At 48.9% G+C, this 17303-nt stretch overlaps 1 protein-coding gene across 1 annotated transcript in view; it reads right to left on the bottom strand.

The window, feature by feature from the left end:
• RD3 (retinal degeneration 3, GUCY2D regulator) overlaps window positions 1-16587 on the bottom strand; it is a 31184-nt gene extending 14597 nt beyond the window's left edge. The window contains exon 1 of the mRNA XM_030194647.1: window positions 16404-16587. The gene's annotated coding sequence lies outside the window, so the exon portion shown is untranslated. The remainder of the gene's footprint in view (window positions 1-16403) is intronic.
• Between the last annotated feature and the right edge of the window lie 716 nt (window positions 16588-17303).

The following is a 17303-nucleotide window of genomic DNA, read 5'->3' as shown; positions in this document are numbered from 1 at the left end:
AGCATCCGGCGGAGATCTGCATACCACGGACGCCTTGGCCAATCTGGAGCGATGAGAATCACCAGACCTCGGTGCTGGCGAATCCGCAGTAGGACTCACCCTATCAAGGGACAAGGAGGGAACACATACAGGAGGCCCAAGGGCCAGGGTTGAGCCAGAGCGTCCAACCCCACCGAGTGAGGATCTCTTCTACTGCTGAAAAAGCGAGGCACTTTGGCGTTTGCACTTGACGCCATTAGATCCATTTCTGGAGTCCCCCATTTGGCACAAATCTGAAGAAAAACTTCTTCTGCTAGTTCCCATTCCGCCGGGTCGATTTGATGCCTGCTGAGAAAATCGGCTTGCACGCTGCTCTGACCTGCTATGTGAGCTGCCGACAGACGCTGCAGGTGTAGCTCAGCCCAGTGGCAAATCTGAGCGGCCTCCGCGGCCAGGGCCCTGCACTGAGTGCCTCCCTGACGATTTATTTATGCCACCGCTGTCGTGTTGTCTGACAGAACCCGGACAGCAAGCCCCTTCAGCGTCTTTTGAAAGGCCATAAGAGCCTGGAATATCGCTTTCAGTTCCAAGTGAATGATGGACCACCCCGCTTCCACGGGTGTCCACAGACCCTGAGCATAGCTTCCCTGGCAATGCGCTCCCCAACCCAAAAGGCTGGCATCTGTTATCACCAGGCACCAAGAAGGAAGCGCCAGAGGCATTCCTTGGCGCGGCATCCTGTCGGAGAGCCACCACTCCATACTGAGCCGGGCCGCAGGGAACAACGTTAGTCTGCGTTGATATTCCTGGGACATCGGAGACCATTGTTGAAGCAGGGCAATCTGCAGAGGCCTCATATGCGCTCTCGCCCAAGGAACCACCTCCAAGGTGGCCATCATCGACCCCAGCAGCTGGACAAAGTCCCAAGCTCGCGGGCGAGGCATCCGCAGGAGCAGACGGACCTGATTCTGAAGCTTGCACCGCCTTTGATCAGGGAGAAAGACAAACCCAGAGGCCATGTCGAACCGGACCCCCAAATACTGGAGAGACAGAGGGGGTCAGGTGACTTTTGGGTATATTGACCACCCAGCCTAGCGCCTGCAGGACTGTTACCACTCTGGCTGTGGCAAGACGACTCTCGGTTGCTGAATCCGCTCTGATGAGCCAGTCGTCGAGATAAGGGTGAACTCTGATACCCTCTCGCCTGAGGCAGGCAGCTATGACCACCATTACCTTGGGAAAGGTACGGGGAGCTGTGGCTAGGCCAAAAGGCAAGGCCCGAAACTGGAAATGTTTTCCAACACCGCAAAGCGGAGAAACCGCTGGTGTGGAGGCCAGATAGGAATGTGCAAATATGCTTCTTTTAGGTCCAGAGACGTGAGAAACTCTCCTGGCTGTACCGCTGCAAGAACGGTGCGCAGGGTTTCCATGTGAAAATGTCGTACTCTGAGGGCCTCATTGACTCTTCGTAAGTCGAGGATCGGTCTGAAAGACCCGCCTTTTCGAGGCACGACAAAATTAATGGAATAGCGGCCGCAGCCACGTTCGGCGGGAGGCACCGGGATCACCGCTCCGAGGTGCAGCAAGACTTGTAAGGTCTCCTCTACCGCCGCCCATTTTACGGCAGTGCCGCATCGGGACTCCACAAACACGTCTCTCTCACCGGGGCACCGAATTCCAGTAGGTAACCTTCTCTGATCAGGTCCAGGACCCACTGATCCGAGGTAATCTTGGTCCACTCCTCTAGAAAGAGGGAAATACGTCCTCCTATTGCAGGCATGGAGGAGTGGACCGGCGTCCCATCATTGTGGAGGGCGCCCCTGAACTCCTGGCCTTTAACCGGCCCCTGCGGAACGCTTGTCCGAGCGAAAGGAGTTCCTCTGCTGAAAGCGGGCACGTTGAGAAAACCCAGCAGAGCACCCCGGGCGATACCTGCGAACTTCACGGAAGCGAGGTCTGGAAGAGGAGGGAAATACAGGACCCTTGAAAGAAGGCCTCGACCTATCCTCAGGTAACTGCTGGGGTTTAGATTCACCCAGGTCTTTCACAATCTTCTCCAATTCCTCTCCAAATAACAGGAGGCCCCGAAAGGGTAGCTTCACCAGCCTTTGCTTAGAAGCCATGTCAGCCACCCAATGCCGTAGCCAAAGAAGGCCACCGCCACAGACATCATTTCAGCCGAAGCTCTGACCAGATCATAAAGGGCGTCAGCCAAAAATGACAGGGCCAACTCCATCCGCGGGGCAACCTCCGAAAGGGGCTCGCACCATCGGTGGGCTGTTCCACCGCCTGCTGTAGCCAGGAAAGACATGCCCAGGCTGCATAGGAACTGCAAATAGACGCCCTTAAGGCAAGGCCTGCAATTTCAAAGGACCGCTTCAGCGTGGATTCCAGCTGCCGGTCCTGCATGTCTTTCAAGGTGACCCCTCCTTCTACTGGGAGAGTGGTCTTTTTTGTCACTGCTGTGACCAACGCATCCACTTTAGGCATCCCCAAAGGGGCCAAGTGCTCCTCACTCAGAGGGTAAAGCTGACCCATAGCCCTGGCCACTTTCAAAGGTCCATCGAGGTCAGACCATTGAGCAGAAATAAGCTCTTGGATGGAGTCATGCACTGGAAACGTCCGAGTAGGCTTCTTAGTACTTGCCATCCTAAGATTAACAGAGGAGGCCTCGCCTTCAGCAGGATCATCAATCAAGAGGGCCTGCAAGCCGTCAGTAATGAGAGCTGGCAGCTCGTCACGGTGGAAAATCCGGACCACATTGGGATCATCCAAATCCAGTGGCAAACAAGCACCCTCCTCTGGATCATCCATCCCTGAGGGCCTGCCAGACCCCTCAGACTCCCACAGCCCGACCACGGGGGAGGGGGGGGGGGGAAGGATATGCGCCACTTTCAGACGGGGAATTTACCCATCTATGTTTAGCGTGTTTCGAATGATCGGGGGAAGAAAAAACATCTGAAGCCATCTCCGGGGCCCCAACACTCGGAGGGAAGCCAGGATGCAACGCAGTGTCAGATGCCTGCAACAGAGCTCTTTTCAGCATGAAAGCCTTATGCATTAAAAGCACAAACTCAGGGGAGAAAAACTCACCCTGACCCTCCGCCTCAGAATTAGGAAAAATGGATGGAAGAGCTCCTCTGGCAGCCTCTAAACGAGGCATCCCCCTGCACTCAGACTCCTCCGAACCTGCAAGGGTCGAGGCATGTGGCGCTTCCAAAATGGTGCCCGCTGCCAGCTCCATCAAGCAGGAAGAAACATTGCTCGCCATGCTCATACTAGCGTGAGCGTCTAAGGAGCACATTTTACACAGCCCCGCTGCTGATCTGCATTTACCAAAACAGGAGCAGCGCTTAACTCCCTCAGCAGCCATCGCCCGACTGGATGGGAATATAGCAATAAAATGGCGGCTTCACGCCAAACCTTACCCCGATCGGAACGGCGTCTGCGGGACCTCCCCAGAGGAGCTGGCCACCACTCTCGCCTCAGAGGACAGAGTCAATGAGCTCCGGTCAAGCTGCACAGAACCAGAATCTCTGGAAAAAGCCTCAAAACAGCCACGCAGTAAATGTGCGCTTTTTTTTTTTTTAACGCTGTGAGGAAAGTTGGAGGCAGGCAGCAACAGAGGGACTCCGGGAGGCGGGGAGAATGGGTAAGGCAGGGAAAGGGCGAACCTATATGCCTTTACAGTGGGCACCACCAGCCACAACACCCCTGCTCAACTGGCAAAGCACAGGAGCCACCCCAGGCAGTCTGAAATCCAGGAGCTGATCACGCTACGTCCACACCTGCTGGGAGATAGAGAAATACTGAAGGCAGTTGGGGGCTAGCCGTCTAAGGGTCGCTGTGGTTTTTCAGTGTTCTCTATCTCCACCTGCTGGTAGGCGGATACAACCCATCAGTTAATGGATTCATCTGCTGCTGATGACAAGGAATTTGCATGTTAATCATATGATGTGTTGGGGTAGGAACTGGGCAGGTTATGGGCAGAGAACAGGCATGGACTACACACTGCTGTTAGCATAGGGTAAAGGATGTTTCAATGCAGTAACTGCTGAGAACACACTAACATTCCCCAACAATTATAGCACAGCCTTTGCATTTACCATGCTTTACTTTTTGTTGTTAAAACACAGTAAATGCACAACCTTATCAAAGTTTGGTAAAAGGGCCCCATAGTGCATAAAAACAAAGTAATGTGATGGCAAAAAGTATTCCAGGTGCTCAAAGCCTTTCCTATGGACTATTCCTGGCCTTTCCCTTTCTCCTCCACAGCCTCTTGGATAAGAGATTATGGTCCTGGTGGGCTGCAGAGCAGGAGACCTGCCACTTCTAGGGAAGGAAGACAATAAGCCCCTTCCTACATGTCATATTTTGTACTTTCCTTTAGATCTCGAGGATCTGCTGCTATTGGTCTACTTCCCCAGTATACCTCTTGATTAGTGTTACTGGAGCTATTCCAGAGCAGGGACCCAGAATGTTCTGTACATTATTTAATAGGAAGGCACATCGTGGCATCCTGCTAAAGAGAATGACCTTTAATGATAACTGGCTGCAAAACTCTGGACTCATTTGCTACCCCAGATTTCATTTACAAGTTAAGTTTCACTAATGAAGGGACCCACCTTGGGTAGAAGAGCCAAAGCAAAGGAATTTGCAAGGAGTTTGCCAATAGAAGGACATATTGATTGAAATCAAAGTGGCTCAGTCTGTAGACAGTGTTACTGAAATCTATACCGACTGTTATCTGAGCAAGTAGCATCCCCCCAACCCAAACTATCAGTTTTATTCATTTCTGAAACAAGGTTCTACACAGTATCTTTCAATGCTTGGACTCATTAGTTTGCTATTTAAATTAAAACATATTTGTAACTCAAAGAGCATACAGGGTACAGCCAGTGGTGTGCTGGAGCCAGCTCGCACCGGCTCACAAGAGCCGGTTGTTAACTTTGCTCGGCTCTTGCGAGCTAGTTGTTGAAACGTGCGAGCCGGCTCTTCTCCTCCCTCCCGATCCGATCCCTGACTCCCTTCCTCCCGATCCGATCCCTCCTTCCCGATCCCTCACGTCACCAACCCGACCTGACTCTTCGCATTCTTCGGGACAGGCAGTCTTGCCTGCCCACTGCCAGAACTGACTCTCCCCCGCTGGCGCTGCCGGTTCGCACTTTAAAAATGGCCGCCGAGACTTCCAGAGGCAGCCTCGCAAGACTTCTGCTGAAGTCTCAGCGGCCATTTTGAAGCGCGAACCGGCAGCGCCAGTGGGGGAGAGTCAGTTCTGGCAGCGGGCAGGCAAGACTGCCTGCCCGAAGAATTCAAAGAGTCAGGTCGGGTCGGTGATGTGAGGGATCGGGAGGGAGCAGGGGAGAGAAGGGAGTCGCTGGGCGTTTGTGGATGGAGGGGAAAGAAGGGTCACTGAGTATGGCTGGGTGCATGCAGGGCAGGGGAGAGGAGGGTCACTGCTGGATATGGGTGGATGGAGGGCAGGGAAGAGGAGGGTCACTGGACATGGGTGGCTTGGAGAGGAGGGGCGAGAGAAGAAATGCTGGACATGGATGGAGGGGAGGGAAGAGTGAGGAAGGAGATGAGATGAGGGAAAAGAAAGAGAGGAGAAAAACTGCACATAGATAAGAAAATAGGCAGAAGCTAAGGACCAGAAATGAAGAAGAAAGGAGGAAAGGAAAGAAATAAATGGAAAGGAAGCCCTGGAAACTGAGTTAAGAGGATAGATAGCAGCAGAATCGGATACTGGGCCAGCATGATCAGAAAAACAGTCACCAGACAACAAAGGTAGAAAAAAAATTTTATTTTCATTATAGTGCTTGGAATATGTTCACTTTGAGAATCAGGTGCTCAACATTAAAAGTTTATATTTATTTACTTATTTATGGCATTTTATCGCACATTAAACATGAATTAGATTGGAACCTGGGATCATTTAATTTTTTTTTCCTGGAATAATGCATTGCCCCCCCCCCCCAGGCTCTCTCCCCGGCTATAGCCAGCTCTGCAATTTGGGGGAGGGGGCGCAGAGGGGGACCGGGAGAGAGCCTGTTGTTAAACATTTACCAGCACACCACTGGGTACAGCCTTCCCTTCCCTCTTCCATTCTTTTTTTAGTTTTTGTATTCCTGCAGGGTTATAATTCCTTTCCACCACAATGGAAACTTAGCATCTGACTTAACTCATTGACTGAAACCATTGGACCACACACTCTCTGCCTTTTGAAAGGATGGAAAGTAGGCTGCACTAATGATGTTTCTTGTTTTCATGTTAAAGTTCTTGGCGGATTAAAGAGTCCAATTAGCTTTCCGCAGATTGAAGGAAATATTACTAATGCCAGGTTTATAGAGAAAGGACTCTTGCAGTCAGTCTTTTCAGTGCTTCATACCAGCTCCAGCTGTATCTCTCCACACCAGACATCACCGTGGAGACCCAGACCAAGGTATCGGCCTGCTTATCCAACATTGCTGCATGGATGTCCAATCACCACCTGAAACTGAACATGTCCAAGACCGAGCTTATCGTCTTTCCACCAAAGCCCACCTCTCCTCTTCCTCCGCTCTCAATCTCAGTTGATAACACCCTCATCCTCCCCGTCTCATCTGCCCGCAACCTCGGAGTCATCATCGACTCCTCCCTCTCATTCTCTGCGCATATCCAGCAGACAGCCAAGACCTGTCGCTTCTTCCTCTTTAACATCAGCAAAATTCGCCCTTTCCTCTCTGAGCACACCACCCGAACTCTCATCCACACTCTCATTACCTCTCGCCTTGACTACTGCAACCTTCTCCTCACTGGCCTCCCACTTAGCCATCTATCCCCCCTTCAATCCATTCAAAACTCTGCTGCACGTCTTATATTCCGCCTGAACCGATATACTCATATCACCCCTCTCCTCAGATTGCTTCACTGGCTTCCGATCAGATACCGCATACAGTTCAAGCTTCTCCTTCTCACCTACAAATGCACTCAGTCTGCAGCCCCTCATTACCTCTCCACCCTTACCTCCCCTTACGTTCCCACCCGAAACCTCCGCTCACAGGACAAATCCCTCCTCTCAGTACCCTTCTCCACCACCGCCAACTCCAGGCTCCGTCCATTCTGCCTCGCCTCACCCTATGCGTGGAATCAACTTCCTGAGCCCCTATGCCAAGCCCCCTCCCTACCCATCTTCAAATCCTTGCTCAAAGCCCACCTCTTCAATGTTGCCTTCGGCACCTAACCTTTATACCTCTCAAGAAATCTAGACTGCCCCAATTTGACTGCCCCTACTTGACTGACTGTACATTTGTCCATTAGATTGTAAGCTCTTTGAGCAGGGACTGTCCTATGTTAAATTGTACAGCGCTGCGTAACCCTAGTAGCGCTTTAGAAATATTAAATAGTAGTAGTAGTAGTCATTCCAACATGGGAAGATAAACCTCAGTATTGTAGAGGTATATTACATCTAATCTCTTTCTTAGTGCTCTGCTGTTGCTGGAGAGAGCAAATACTGCTCCCAGTCACAGTATCTCTGGGTGAGTTCTACATTCAAACCACTTTCAGACTACTGCTGTGCATAAAGGCAGATGCATGGGATGGCCAGTCGAAACAAAGATTATAACATAATTCAAAACAGTTAGGGAGAAGATTGGAGGATTGCTAGTAGCAAAGAAGAGAGAGAGAGAAACCAGAAATCAACTGAAATCTATGACATTATACAATAAATTAAACTGGGCAGAATAGATAAGAACATAAGAATAGCTGTACTGAGTCTGACCAATGGTCCATCTAGCCTAGTATCCTGCTTCCAACAGTGGCCAATCCAGGTCACAAGTACCTAGCAGAAACCCAATTAGCCGTAACATTCCATGCTACCAATCCCAGGGCATCTGAACAACAGACTATGGACTTTTCCTCCAGGAACTTGCCCAAACCTTTTTTTAAACCCAGATATGCATCCTTAGGCAACAAATTCCAGAGTTTAACTATTCGTTGAGTGAAAAAATATTTCCTCCTATTTGTTTTAAAAGTATATCCACGTAATTTCATTGAGTGTCCCCTGGTCTGTGTACTTGTCAAAAGAGTGAAAAGTTGATTCAATTTTATCCGTTCTACACTACTCAGGATTTTACAGACCTCAATCATATCCCCCTTCAGCTGTCTCTTTTCCAAGCTGAAGAGTCCTAACCTCTTTAGCCCTTCCTCATATGGGAAGAGTTACATCCCTTTTATCATTTTGGTTGCTCTTCTTTGAACCTCTAATTCAGCTATATCTTTTTTAAGATAGGACGACCAGAACTGAACACAGGGCGACCAGAATTGAACACAGTACTCAAAATGAGGTCACACCATGGAGCGATACAGAAGCATTATAATATTCTTGGTCTTATTTTGCATCCTTTCCTAATAGTTCCTAGAACCCTGTTTGCTTTTTTGGCTGAACACAATGGGCAGAAGTTTTCAGTGTATTGTCTGCAATGACACCTAGATCTTTTTCTTGAGCGCTGTATCCTGTTTTCTTGAGCCCAGTATCCTGTTTACAACAATGGCTAATCCAGGTCACAAGTATCTGGCAAGATCCCAAAACAGTAAAACATAAAAGCACTGCAGTAAGTCATAAAATCCACTGCATAAAAGCAGTGGATTTTCCCAAGTCCATCTTAATAATGGCTTATGGATTTTTCTTTTAGGAAATTATCCAAAACTTTTTTACACCCTGCTAAGCCAATAGATTTTACCACATTCTCTGGAAACAAATTCCAGAGTTTAATTACATGTTGATTGAAGAAATATTTTCTCCTATTTGTTTTAAATTTACTATTTAGTAGTTTTATTGTGTGCCCCCTAGTCCTTGTATTTTTGGAAAGAGTAAACAAGCGGTTCACCTCTACCTCTTCCACTCCACTCAGTATTTTATAGGCCTCTATCATATCTCTCCTCACCCATCTCTTCTGTAAGCTGAAGAACCCTAGACTCTTTAGCCTTTCCTCATAGGGAAGTCATCCCATCCCATTTATCATTTTTGTCACCCTTTTCCAGTGCAATTTTTCTAGCAAAAAAGGTGCCAGTACTCAAATGCCAGGCCACCCTTCAGGGGTGGGTTGATCACTGAGGGACTCGCCCCACAATAGCCAGGCCCCCTGCAACCAGTCACAGAATCTATGACAAGGCAGAATTGGTGTATTGAGCCTGAGCTCTTTCATTAAAACATGTGGTCCATGGGTCAATTTTAGCAGACACTGGAAAAGGTGCCGGTACTCAGTACCCCTGAGTACCCCCTCAAAAAAAGCCCTGCCCTTTTCTGTACCTTTTCTATTTTTTTTGAAATGCAGTGACCATTATTGCACACAGTATTCGAGATGTGGTCACACCATGGAGTGATTCAAAGGCATTATAATATTCTCTGTTTTGTTTTACATTCCTTTCCTAATAATTCCTAACATTCTATTTGCTTTCTTAACCACCACTGCACTCTGAGCAGAGGGTATCAATGTATCATCAACGATCACACCTAGGGCTTCTTCCTGGACCTCTCAATGCGTCCTCGCTAGGCATGAGAGGGGCCAGACAAAGCCCACCTCTTCAATGTCGCCTTTGGCACCTAACCACTACACCTCTACTCAGGAAATCTAGACTACCCCAACTTGACATTTCGTCCTTTAGATTGTAAGCTCCTTTGAGCAGGGACCGTCCTTCTTTGTTAATTTGTACAGCGCTGCGTAACCCTAGTAGCGCTCTAGAAATGTTAAGTAGTAGTAGTATACAACACGCCTCAGTTCATGGCATAGGCAAGGGCTGGAGGGGCTCTCACCAAAAACCTTTTTCCTTATAATGATGAAATAAAGTCACTCCACACCACTAGTTGATCAAACCAAACTTTACTGTCACAGATGCAATCATCCTCCCGATTTCAGTCCATTATAATTGTTGGAGATTTCAATTTGCATTTAGAAAAGCAGGAACGCAAGCAAGTGCAAATGTTTCTGGAATTTTTACAGGAACTTAACTTACAGATTAAGTACTCATGAGGCAGGACACATACGAGACACAATTATTACATCATCTAATCCCATTCTGTTTTGCTAGATCATTGGGTTACCAGTAAGTCCTTATGGTCAGATCATTTTGTACATGAGTTTACATTGTATCTACAAGTAGAAAATGTCCATGTTAGAAAAGACAGCTATAACCCTTTCAAGGGGAAAAGACTTATCTCAAGCAATTATGGTCAACAGTAGAAGTACAACTGTTTCTATCAGGGTCGTCCTCTTCAAACACCTTGCTAAATAGATGGAATGAATCTTTTGAATCAGCTTCCATCAGCATCCTCAACCAAGATCTATTATAGATCCTTAATATACAGAGGAGCTGAAGCAAAGGAATGTAGAAATGGCATATCAGGCAAACAAATGAATTGAAAGATCTTTGGATACAGCAGATAGGTTCTCCAAGCAAGTGGCTGAAAAAATAAAGGCTAAAGAGCTGGCGTTCCTGAAGTACAGAAAAACTCAACAAGAGGAACACGGAGAGGAATACCAGATGAAACTAAAAGACGCCAAGAGACGCCATTGCCTGAACAATGGGAGTGGAGGACGTTACATCTGGTGCGAGAACACCCTGTGTGACAGCACACCCTGGAACAGCCTGCCCAGGACCAGCCTGCCAGAGATACTGTGTGGTGCCAATCCCTCCACAACAGCTGGAGGCTGAGAAGGCGTGTGTATATAGTGTGTATATAGTTTTTAGTGTTTATTTGTTACTAATACAAGTGATGTGGTGCAAGTTCTAGGAAAAGGAGACTGCAGAAATGGAGGGGGGGGGGGGGGGGGGGAGAACGGTGACAGATGAGAAGTGTCCAAACAGCCCTCCCTGCCCACAATCAGAAAAGCTGCCCCTGAATGTCAAGTGCTCGACCAGAGGGTTGTGTTAATGGAGATGGATCTAATGTGCCGTGCCCTGCAGCAGAAGGTCCTGTGGGACTCAAACCTGGCCCCCTCAGTTTCCTACGTCACACTCCAAACCATCATGCTGTGCCTCCAGTAGGCTTAAATTAGGTGACGGCAAATGTCTTAGGGCCTGTCACAGCCAGCGATAAAGGTGGAACTAGGGTTTCTCACCACAGCACTTGACACAGGTGTAAGGTCTAGGCATTTTGCTACCAATGTCCCGGGGAGAGGGGGAGGAAGAACACACAGGCCTGCAGTCTCCCTTTCCACTTCCTTCTCCCAGCTCATTGCTCTAAGGCATCTCAGAATGGGGCTGTTCCCCAGCTGATTCATGAGGCCAGATATTGCCCTGCCAGGTCCTGGGGCCAGGCTAGTCCCTCAGTTGGTGAGGAGATGGCCAACACAAATGACAGAGACATATGCAGGGAATGTGGCTGGTGCATGCACATGTCCTTCTGACAGATTCCTGGGCCAGCTCCTCAGCAACTGAGAAGCTGGCCTGCCCATAGGACCTGGCACGGCAATACCTGGCCTCTGGACTCAGCTCAGGAAGGGCCCCACTTCTAGATGTCCTACAGCCACAAGCTCAGCCAGTGTCCCTCCGGGGATTAGAAGAACTACTACTACTATTTAGCATTTCTATAGCGCTACAAGGCATACGCAGCGCTGCACAAACATAGAAGAAAGACAGTCCCTGCTCAAAGAGCTTACAATCTAATAGAGAAGGTTTTGAAGGTGAAATGAACAAAGGAGATTATCTCCTAATGTAGCTACAGTTGCCTAGACATGAGAATACAAAGCAGGTTACAGTATGGGCCAGACTGCCCACCTACATCACCATTACACTCTTTAGCCATCTGTCCCCTGGGGATTCACAATCTGCCCATTATCCTATACTAATGCTGCCAATAGATCTGAGGGAAAGCTGGAATTGATGGGGCTGAATGGTTTGTGACATTAACATTGGTGCAAACTTGGCATGCTGGTCTCCCAGTCCAGCTCCATGCTGGAGGCTGGAACCAAGTTCCTATCATAGGTGTCCCTTGACAAAGATCCTAGGCAGACATGTGCACTGCTGGCCCCAGGTAGGGGGCCACATGCACTGATGTTGGCCACAATTCCCTTATGTTAAGCATTTCCATATCTGTTCCCGAGAGCTTGCAGGAGACCACCCCATAATCCCCCTTCACCCTGCAGCCACACACTCTTTTGGCAGACTGCATAGAGCTCCTCAAAGTTAATGTGTGTTTTCTCGCACTAGCCATCAGGCTGGTACCAACCAGCAGGTGTGCATAAGCAGTGACTATACTCTACTCTCTGTTCTGCATGCTTCCTTGTCCACAACCAACAAGGCTGAGGACTTTGGAATATGCTCAGACAGCTGCTTCATATCTACATATTGACATATTTACTGCAAGGGTGGATACTGGATGAGAGGGAAGGGAAACAAACTAGATACAACTATAGGAGATATATACAAGAGGAGGGAAAGGAACTGTTATACACATGCCTGTTCTCTCACAATAGCAACCAATCAGGTAGTAAGCAGCAGGTGTCCTTGGCCACAGCAGACACTAGAGTTTACTCTGTGTTCAGCAGGCCAGAGGGCAAGGGATTAGTGTAGGTACCAGCCAGGAGCCACCTGCAGGGGAGGAAGATCAGGAACTGTTAATGGAGGAACCCATACAGCCCTCCTGTGGATTTTGCAGATGGCCCTGTAGAGTGTGAGGCGCCCAACCTCAGGGCCTACTAAACATGAGGGGCAAGACAAGGATAATGTTAAAAGAAGTTGGAATTCTGATGCTTGTAGGGGTAAGTGAACTTTTTGGGGAATTATAATACATAAATAAAATGGTTCCCCTCAACCCTGGGCAAAGTTGAAAGCGCAAGGCTGGAGAGAAGCCACACCAGGAGAAGGGTGCAGGGCTGCCGAGAGACTGGACCGGGCCCGGGGCCCCACCCCCGCTGCTCCCCCCGAGGTCGCCGCCCCGAGGTCACCGCCACCGCCGCTCCCCCCTCCACCTGGCCGGGCCCCCTGCATTGAAATCAGAGCGCCTCTCACCTCCGTGTGAAAGCGCTGCAGGCAGCAGATTGCCTCCCTTCGGGCCTCCTTCCCTCCTTGTGTCATGCCCTCGCGGAAGTTACGTTAGACGAGGGTGGGACACAGGGAGGGAAGGAGGCCCAAAGGGAGGTGATCTGCTGCCCTGCTGCCTGCAGCGCTTTCACATGGAGGTGAGAGGCGCTCTGATTTCAATGCAGGGGGCCCGGCCCGGTGGCAGACGGTCAACGACGGAGGGCGGGTGGGACTGCTGCGCCGGGCCCCCCTTGGAGGCCCGGGCCCAGGGAATTTTGTCCCCCCTGTCCCCCCTCTCGACGGCTATGGAAGGGTGAATCAGTGAAAGCTGAGGGCTCACAGTAGGGCACCGTAGGAAAGAAAAAGCACACAGAGGACACCAGCCAGGAGCCGCCTGCAGCGAATGAAGAGCAGGAACAATTAGTGGTGCAACCCCCTCCCCCCTGCAGCATTTGCAGATAGCCCAATAAAGGTAGAGGAGGCCAATGAGGAGCTACAGCTGGCCCGTAGCGGACCCTATTGCCACAGGTGGCAGGTGCTGTAGCTGGCCAACAAACTGCTGGCCCAGAATTTGCAGCTGATGGACTACTGTCATCATAAACTACAGCTGCTGGAGGGGGTCGAAGTCCAAAGAGAATGTGCGCAGCTGCTGCGGAGAATACAGCCATAGAGCCAGGAGGTAGCCCAGAATATCTGGCATCAGCTTCTGGGGATCTGGCAGATCTCCAGGATTATACGACAGCCTTGTCAAGCACACTGTCGATACAGCAAGCACCTGAGCCTCCACCTGGAATCAGTGAAGCCACCAGTCCTGCATCAACACACTCCACACCAGCCACAAGTGCCACCAGTGGCCACACAGCCCAGCCTCAGCTGCTGAGCTGCAACCACCTTCTAAACATCCAAGGAGACGACCCACAGCACCCCAGGTCAGTGGGAATTGAACCAGTTCCCCACAATCAAAGTCTGCTGCACTAACCACTAGGCTACTCCGCCACTCCTTATAGATTTGTCTTTCACAGTAATGATGTGTGTGCTTCTGACCAAAAATTCTGATTCATAAAATGCAATTACGTTTGTCAGACCAGACAAAATGCCTGGGGAGGAAAGGTGTATGGACCTGGTATTGTCTGTCCCCTACCCATTTGTGCTTTGCGACTGCTTCAGTGGTACTTACTATTTAGCGGCTAAAATTCAGCTCTATTTAACCGGCCAGGAATTACTCCTGGCCAGTTAAATAGCACTTAACTGGCCATCCACAAATATTCATAGCTTCACCCTATGCTTGGAACAACCTTCCTGAGCCCTTACGCCAAGCCCCCTCCCTGCCCACCTTCAAGTCTTTGCTTAAAACCCACCTCTTCAATGCTGCATTCGGCACCTAACTCTTACCGTTCACTAAATCCAGACTGCCCCAATTTGACCGCCCCTATCGGACTGTCCGTTCACTTGTCTCTTAGATTGTAAGCTCCTTGAGCAGGGACCGTCTCTCTATGTTAAATTGTACAGCGCTGCGTAACCCTAGTAGCGCTTTAGAAATGTTAAGTAGTAGTAGTAGTAGTAAATTAAGTGCCCGTATCGGACCGTATAAATAGCAGGCCTCTCTTTGTCTGCTATAAACTTAACCAGCCAATGCTGAATGTTAACTTAGTCGGTTAAGTTTATAGTGGCCAAGAAAACCCCGGATATTCAATGCCAGTCACTGGAAATGGCTCAGCATTGAATATCCAGGCTCAGCACCAACTGTTGGACTTAGCCTGCCTGCCTCCTGCAGGCTGAATATCGGCTGCCATATGTTACTCTTCACAGCCTTCAACATGGATCTTTCTACTTTATTTTTAAAGTAGCACCATTTGAAGTGTAGGGAACAGATTCTGGGTTTGAAAAGAAACATCTGCATGAGGATGAGACGCAAGACATAGCTGCTGCTGCTCACTCATAAAGTGACAGAGATTGAGCAGCACTAGTGTGATGCTCACTGATGGAGCAGCGGAAACTGAGTATACAGGTGTGACAGTGACTCACGGAGCAGTGGAAGTTGAATATCTCTCATATATATGCAGAGGGGCTAATTTTACAGCAGGACACCTGTACAGAAATTTCAAGAAGGTGCCTATGTCATACCAACATGTGGTGCTTGTTTTTTGTTTGTTTGTTTTGTTACATTTGTACCCCGCGCTTTCCCACTCATGGCAGGCTTTCCCTTTGTGATGAGCCATTACAGCACTGGAAGAGAAGGAAAGATGGACTAGAAAGTGGCAGAAAATATTGGGACTAAACAAGACAAGCATTAGGAGGCAGTGAAGGGAAGCAGTAACATGGGGGGGGGGGGGGGGGCAAGAAAGCACATGGAGAAATGCACCAGAAAGATGGGAGACAATCTGTTGCAATAGGTGGAAAGCACAGCTGGCACAAGAGCCATGGTGTCCTAGGAAAAACATCAGCCTCACACACTTCTTAATTAACATTCAAGCCCCTAGCATGCAGCCACCCCCCCCCCCCCACCAAAAGATTTTTAATAGTTGAATTCGTCATAGCCATCACAAAAAGAATCCTTTAAAATGCAGATTAAAGTTTGTGCAGCTGTTAGGACCTATTGTTTTGCTAGACTTCAACTGCCCTTTGCTGTCCCAAGAAGCTATCACCCTAAATGTCCACCTTGTCTTGCCTAATGGTTGAGCATGCCCTAGTAGGAAGAAAGAGAGTGAGAGAGGCTTAAAGAATTAACAGGGTGCAGCGGTGGAAGAAAGGCAGAGAAGCTGCTTACCAGGGAAGAGGAGGGAACGATGGTATTTGGGTAAAAGAGAGAGAGCAAGAACTATAAAGGGACCTGATACTTAACCCCATCCTTAACCCAGCTCTAGACTACTATGTGAGCTGCTGCTTTAACAAGGAGGCACTGGGAATTTTTATGCCTGCTGAACGTTGGCTCTGGTGTCCAAACATATCTCAACCTATAGCACCTTTTATGTTGAAAAGCAAGAGACTAAAGTATCATTTTTGCAGTCTACATTTTCCCAGGACAATCTTCTGAAATATAGAACTGCCCTAGGTAAAAAGCAACAGGCTAGCTATTTATGTTGTACAAACCTTTACTTAGCGGTAGGTTTACTGCTTCCACTCAAAAGCGAACAGTATTTCCAAATATAGGCTCCTTTATTTTTCTTTACAAATTTCCTTATTGTTGGGTTCACTTCCAAAATCATGGCCATTACTCAGAACATTTCACCGAGTAGTCTCTAATCGAAACTCATTACACATCAAAATGACACAAATAAGATTAAAAAAAACCAGGTCAGAATAAATGAATGAAAAACACCATCAACAGAGCCACAAAGTAATGAGCAGCTGCGTGGGGTAGCTCTGTGCATCTGTCTGCATTAGAAAAACTCACACACCAAACGCATCAAAGAACTTCTTACCGAGGTCCCTGCAGTCGCTGCTGCACACCGTCTTCTCAGATGCAAAGAAAGCACTTTCTAAAACAAGACCGGATCCTTTCAGGTGGGTTCCTGCGAGGTGCCATGGGGGGTGCGCCACTCTCTCCCCCACCCCAGCCCCGCGAGCCCACTTCGTCTTTGCACTTGTTGCCGCAGGCGCAGCCCGTCCGCTCCACTAATGGGTGGAGGAGGGGCCGGAGCCTGAGTCACACCCCCGTCTCTCCCGCCCCCAGATCTGCGGTTACCATAGAGACCCAGCTAAGCCTATATTTTGGACATAATAAACAGGAGCCGTGGAGGAGGGCATCTTCTACATACATGAACAGGGGGAAGGGGGTGGGGTGGAACAAGTGGTAGCAGTAGTGGATTAAGGCATAGGCAAACTAGAAACTAGGCATGTGCCTCGGGTTTAAAAGTTTAGGGAGGTCCTGTGAGCATGCAATCCCAAGGCCTCCTGAATCCTGAGCATAACTGCCTGGATTTGTTCGGGATTCCACAAAAGCGGTAGATAGAAAGGGAAAGTCAGAAGGGCGATCACATCGCATCCAGCCAACTCTCACTTTTACTCTATTTTCCTTCTCCCTCTTAAAACCCGCGCTCCACACTCTCCAGGCGCAAATGCCTATTGTGTCATGATTTTCACATGTTAGACTGTGTACTATATGAAGTTTCAAGCGTTCCAGCTTCCAGGAAGCAAGAAAGAAAGGGCAAACGAATCATTTCTAAACACGGGAGGGAATTTCAAACGGTAAATAATTAAATATCACAGGTATTTAAGCAAAGTTTGACCACTTCAATGTCAGTTACTACGACTCTGGATGGAGAAATGAACGGATTAAACCGAAGAAGCGCTGAAAACTGAAGTCTTACTCTTCCCCCCCC

This window comes from Microcaecilia unicolor, chromosome 3 (genome assembly GCF_901765095.1).
Source record: "Microcaecilia unicolor chromosome 3, aMicUni1.1, whole genome shotgun sequence".
NCBI classification, from domain to species: Eukaryota; Metazoa; Chordata; class Amphibia; order Gymnophiona; family Siphonopidae; genus Microcaecilia; species Microcaecilia unicolor.
The sequence above is the reverse complement of the archived record's forward strand: the minus strand, read 5'-3'. Positions and strand labels throughout refer to the sequence as shown.